Here is a 6,074-nt window from a genome sequence, read left to right on the forward strand (position 1 = left end):
GATTCTGGGTATTAGCCCTTTGTCAGATGGATAGATTGCAAAAATTTGCTCCCATTCTGTAAGTTGCCTGTTCGTTCTGATGATAGTTTCTTTTTCTGTGCAGAAGCTCTTTAGTTTAATTAGATCCCATTTGTCAATTTTGGCTTTTGTTGCCATTGCTTTTAGTGTTTTAGTCATGAAGTCTTTGCCCACGCCTATGTCCTGAATGGTATTGCCTAGGTTTTCTTCTAGGGTTTTTTATGGTTTTAGATTTTCAGTTTAAGTCTTTAATCCATCTTGAGTTAATTTTTGCATAAGGTGTAAGGAAGGGGTCCAGCTTCAGTTTTCTGCATATGCTTAGCCAGTTTTTCCAATACCATTTATTAAATAGGGAATCTTTCCCCATTGCTTGTTTTTGTCAGGTTTGTCAAAGATCAGATGGTTGTAGATGTGTGGCGTTATTTCTGAGGCCTCTGTTTTGTTCCATTGGTCTATATATCTGTTTTGGTACCAGTACCATGCTGTTTTCACTACTGTAGCCTTGTAGTATACTTTGAAGTCAGGTAACGTGATGCCTCCAGCTTTGTTATTTTTGCTTAGGATTGTCTTGGCTATATGGGACTGTTTTTGGTTCTGTATAAAATTTAAAGTAATTTTTTCTAATTCTGTGAAGAAACTCAATGGTAGCTTGATGGGAACAGCATTGATTTTGTAAATTACTTTGAGCAATATGGACATTTTCGTGATATTGATTCTTCCTATTCATGAGCATGCAATGTTCTTCCATTTGTCTATGTCCTCCCTTATTTCTTTGAGCAGTGGATTGTAGTTCTTCTTGAAGAAGTCCTTCACATCCCCTGTGAGTTGTATTTTTAAGTATTTTATTCTCTTTGTAGCAATTGTGAATAGGAGTTTAGTCATGATTTGGCTGTCTGCTATTCTATTATTGGTGTATAAGAATGCTTGTGATTTTTGCATATTGATTTTATGCCCTGAGACTTTGCTTAAGTTGCTTATCAATTTAAGGAGATTTTGGGCTGAGATAATTGGGTTTTCTAAATGTACAATAATGTCATCTGCAAACAGACACAATTTTACTTCCTCTCTTCCTATTTGAATACCCTTTATTTCCTTTTCTTGCCTGTTTGCCCTAGCCAGAACTTCCAATATGATGTTGAATAGGAGTGGTGAGAGAGTGCATCCTTGTCTTGTGCTGGCTTTCAAAGGGAATGCTTCCAGCTTTTGCCATATTCAGTATGATATTGGTTGTAGGTCTGTCATAAATAGCTCTTATTATTTTGAGATACTTTCCATTAATTCCTAGTTCATTGAGAGTTTTTATCATGGAGGGGTATTGAATTTTATCAAAGACCTTTTCTGCATCTATTGAAATAATCATGTGTTTTTGCCATTGGTGCTGTTTATGTGATGGATTACATTTCTTTGTTGCATATGTTGAACCAGCCTTACATCCCAGGGGTGAAGCTGACTTGATTGTAGTGGATAATTTTTTTGATGTGCTGCTGGATTTGGTTTGCCAGTTTCTTGAGGATTTTCACATTGATGTTCATCAGGGATATATGTCTGAAATTTGTTGTTGTTGTTGTTGTGTCTCTGCCAAGTTTTGGTATCAGGATGATGCTGGCCTCACAAAATGAGTTATGGAGGATTCCCTTTTTTTTCTATTGTTTGGAATCATTTCAGAAGGAATGGTACCAGCTCCTCTTTGTACCTCTGGTAGAATTCAAGTGTGAATTCGTCTGGTCCTGGGCTTTTTTGGTTGGTAGGCGATTAATTACTGCCTTAATTTCAGAACGTATTATTGGTCTACTTACAGATTCGATTTCTTTCTGGTTTAGTCTTGGGAGAGTGTATGTGTCCAGGAATTTATCCACTTCTTCCAGATTTTCTAGTTTATTTGCATAGAGGTATTTATAGTATTCTCTAATAGTAGTTTGTATTTCTGTAGGATCAGTGGTGATATTCCCTTTATCACTTTTTTGTGTCTATTTGATTCTTCTCTCCTTTCTTCTTTATTAGTCTGGACAGCAGTCTATTTTTTAATCTTTTCAAAAAAACCAGCTCCTGGATTCATTGATTTTTTGAAGGGTTTTTCATGTCTCTATCTCCTTCAGTTCTGCTCTGATCTTAGTTACTTTTTGTCTTCTGCTAACTTTTGAATTTGTTTGCTCTTGCATCTCTAGTTCTTTTAATTGTGATGTTAGGGTATCAATTTTTTATCTTTTCTACTTTCTCCTGTGGGCATTTAGTGCTATAAATTTCCCTCTAAACACTGCTTTAGCTGTGTCCCAGAGATTCTGGTACGTTGTGTCTTTGTTCTCATTGGTTTCAAAGAACTTATTTATTTCTGCTTTTTGTTATTTACCCAGTAGCCATTTGGTTTTCATCTCTTTCATTTCGTTTATGACCTTCTCTGCATTAATTACTCTAGCCATCAATTCTTCCACTTTTTTTTCAAGATTTTTAGTTTCTTTGCGCTGGGTACGTAATTCCTCCTTTAGCTCTGAGAAGTTTGATGGACTGAAGCCTTCTTCTCTCATCTCATCAAAGTCATTCTCCATCAAGCTTTGATCCATTGCTGGCGATGAGCTGCGCTCCTTTGCCGGGGGAGATGCACTCTTATTTTTTGAATTTCCAGCTTTTCTGCCCTGCTTTTTCCCATCTTTGTGGTTTTATCTGCCTCTGGTCTTTGATGATGGTGACGTACTATGGGGTTTTGGTGTAGGTGTCCTTCCTATTTGTTAGTTTTCCTTCTAACAGTCAGGACCCTCAGCTGTAGGTCTGTTGGAGATTGCTTGAGGTCCACTCCAGACCCTGTTTGCCTGGGTATCAGCAGCAGAGGCTGCAGAAGATTGAATATTGTTGAACAGCAAGTGTTCCTGTCTGGTTCTTGCTCTGGAAGCTTCGTCTCGGGGTGTACCCCACTGTGTGAGGCGGGGGGTGTTGGTCTGCCCCTAGTGGTGGATGTCTCCCAGTTAGGCTACTCAGGGGTCAGGGACCCACTTGAGCAGACAGTCTGTCCATTCTCAGATCTCAACCTCCATGTTGGGAGATCCACTGCTCTCTTCAAAGCTGTCAGACAGTGTCTTTTATATCATCAGAGGTTTCTGCTGCTTTTTGTTTAGCTTTGCCCCATCTCCAGAGGTGGAGTCTACAGAGACAGGCAGGCCTCCTTGAGCTGCTGTGGGCTCCACCCAGTTGGAGCTTCCTGGAGGCTTTGTTTACTTAAGTCTCAGCAATGGTGGGCGCCCCTCCCCCAGCCTTGCTGCTGCCTTGCAGTTAGATCTCAGACTGCTGTGCTAGCAATGAGGGAGGCTCGCGTGTGTGGGACCCTCCCAGACTGGTGTGGGATATAATCTCCTTATGTGCCATTTGCTAAGAGCCTTGGTAAAGCGCAGTATTAGAGTGGGAGTTACCCGATTTTCCAGATGTTGTGTGTCTCAGATTCCCTTGGCTAGGAAAAGGGATTCCCTTCCCCCTTGAACTTCCCAGGTGAGGCGATGCCTCACCCTGCTTCAGCTCTCCCTGATCGGGCTGCACCAGCTGAGCAGTATGGATTGTCTGGCAGTCCCCAGTGAGATGAACCCTGTACCTCAGTTGAAAATGCAGAAATCACCCATCTTCTGTGTCGCCTGCACTGGGAGCTGGAGGTTGGAGCTGTTTCTATTCACCATCTTGCTCCGGGACCTGGATGAGTTCTTTAGTGGTGATTTCTGGGATTTGGGTGCACCCGTCACCAGAGCAGTGTACACTGTACCTAATATGCCATCTTCTATCACTCATCCCTCTTCCGCCATTCCCTGCTGAGTCACCAAAGTCCATTATATCATTCGTATGCCTTTGCATCCTCATAGCTTAGAGCCTAATTGAAATTGAGAACATACAATATTTGGTTTTCCTTTCTGAGTTACTTCACTTAAAATAATGGCCTCCAGCTCCATCCAAATTCCTGCAAAAGACATTATTTCATTCATTTTATGGCTGAGTACTTTTCCATGGTGTGTGTGTGTGTATATATATATATATATACCACATTTTCTTTATACACTCATTGTTTGGTTCCATATTTTTGCAATTGTGTGGCTGTAAACATGCTGGTGTGTGTCTTTTTCACATAATGACATTTTTTTCCTTTGGGTAGATATCCAGTAGTAGGATGACTGGATTGAATGGTAGTTCTACTTTTAGTTCTTGAAGGAATCTTCATGCTGTTTTCCATAATGGTTGTACTAGTTTACATTTCTACCAGCAGTGTAAAAGTGTTCCCTATTCACCACATCTACACCAACATCTATTATTTTTTTACATTTTAATTATGGCTATTCTTGCAGGAGTGAGCCCATATCTTATTGAGGCTTTAATTTGCGTTTCCCCGATAATTAGTGATATTGAGCATTTTTTCATATGTTTGTTGGCTGTTTGTCTATCCTCTTTTGGGAATTGTCTATTCATGTCAGTTGGCCACTTTTTGAAGGGATTTTTTTTTATTTCTTGCTGATTTGTTTGAGTTCCTTTTAGATTCTGGATATTAGTCCTTTGTTGGATGCATAGTTTGTAAACATTTTCTCCCTCTCTGTAGGTTGTCTGTTTGCTGATTATTTCTTTTGCTGTGCAGAAGCTTTTCTGTTTAATGCGGTCCCATCTATTTATTTATTTTTGTTTTTGTTGAATTTTCTTTTGGGTCTCAATCATGAATTCTTTGCCTAAGCCAATGTCTAGAAGAGTTTTCCTGATGTTATCTTGATGTGTTCTTCAGTGTGCCAGTTGCATTTTGCATTTTCAGAATTTCTGCTTGATTCTTATTAATTATTTTAATCTCTTTATTAAATTTATCTGATAGACTCCTGAATTCCTTCTGTGTTATCTTGAATTTCCGTGAGTTTCCTTAACACAGCTATATTGAATTTTCTGTCTGAAAGTTCACATATCTGTTTCTCCAGGAATGGTCATCCTTGGGGCCTTATTTAGTTCATTTGGTGAGTTCATGTTTTCCTGGATCATATCAAAGCTAGTAGGTTTTCTTCACTGCCTGGTCAGTGAAGGATTGAATATTTATTGTAGTCTTCACTTTCTGGGCTTATTTGTAGCAGTCCTTCTTGTGAAGAATTCCCAAAGTTTTGAAAGGACTTGGGTGTTATGACCTAAGCTGTATCTGCTTTACGGGAAAACCCCAAGCCCAGAAACACTGTCATTCTTCCAGACTCATAGAGGTACTGCCTTGATGGTCTTTCACAAGACCTAGGAGACTTTTCTGGATTACCAGGCAGAGACCCTTGGTCTCTTTTTTATTTTACTTTCTCCCAACCATACAAAGCCTCTGTCTGTGTTCTGAGACACCTTAAGCTGAGAGTGGAGTGATACAAGCACCCCTGTGTCCACTACAAGTTGGACTGCACTGGGTCAGAACTGAAGCCAGCACAGTGGTGGGTCTCATTCAAGGCCTGCTGTAACCCTATGTTTTCTCAAGACTCTGGGGCTCTATAATCAACAAGTGGCAAAACCAGCCAGGCCCGTGTCCTTCCCTTCTTGGTGGCGATATTCCTAAAGCCCAAAAATGGTTTTAGAAGTGGTGTCCCATCTGGGAGTCAGAGACTAGATTAAAAACCTTAGAAATCTACCTGGTGTTCTAATGCAGCTGAACTGGCTTTCAAACCACATGACACAATCCCTTTTACTCTTCCTTCCCCTTTCCAAAGGCAGAGAAGCATCGCTTCATAGCCACCAGCACCCCAGGCCCTGAGGAGTACTGCTAGACTACCATGGATGTTTCCTGAAGGCTCAAAGTCTTTTAAGTCAGCTTGTCATAAATGCTGCCTGACCTGGGACTCACCCCTCAGGGCAGTGAGCTCCCCTCTGGCTCAGGACAGGTCCAGAAATCCCATCCAAGATCCAAGTCCTGAAATCAGGGACCTCAAAAGCCTACTTGGTGCTCTATCCTCCTATATCCTTCCTGGCGCCTAAGGTACAAGACAAAGTCCTCTTTACATTTCCTTATACTTTTCTAAAGCAGAAGGAATTTTACCCTGTAGCCACCAAAGCTGGTTATGTGCTGAGTCTTACCTGAAGCCAGTAAG

This window comes from Macaca mulatta, chromosome X (assembly GCF_049350105.2).
Source record: "Macaca mulatta isolate MMU2019108-1 chromosome X, T2T-MMU8v2.0, whole genome shotgun sequence".
NCBI classification, from domain to species: Eukaryota; Metazoa; Chordata; class Mammalia; order Primates; family Cercopithecidae; genus Macaca; species Macaca mulatta.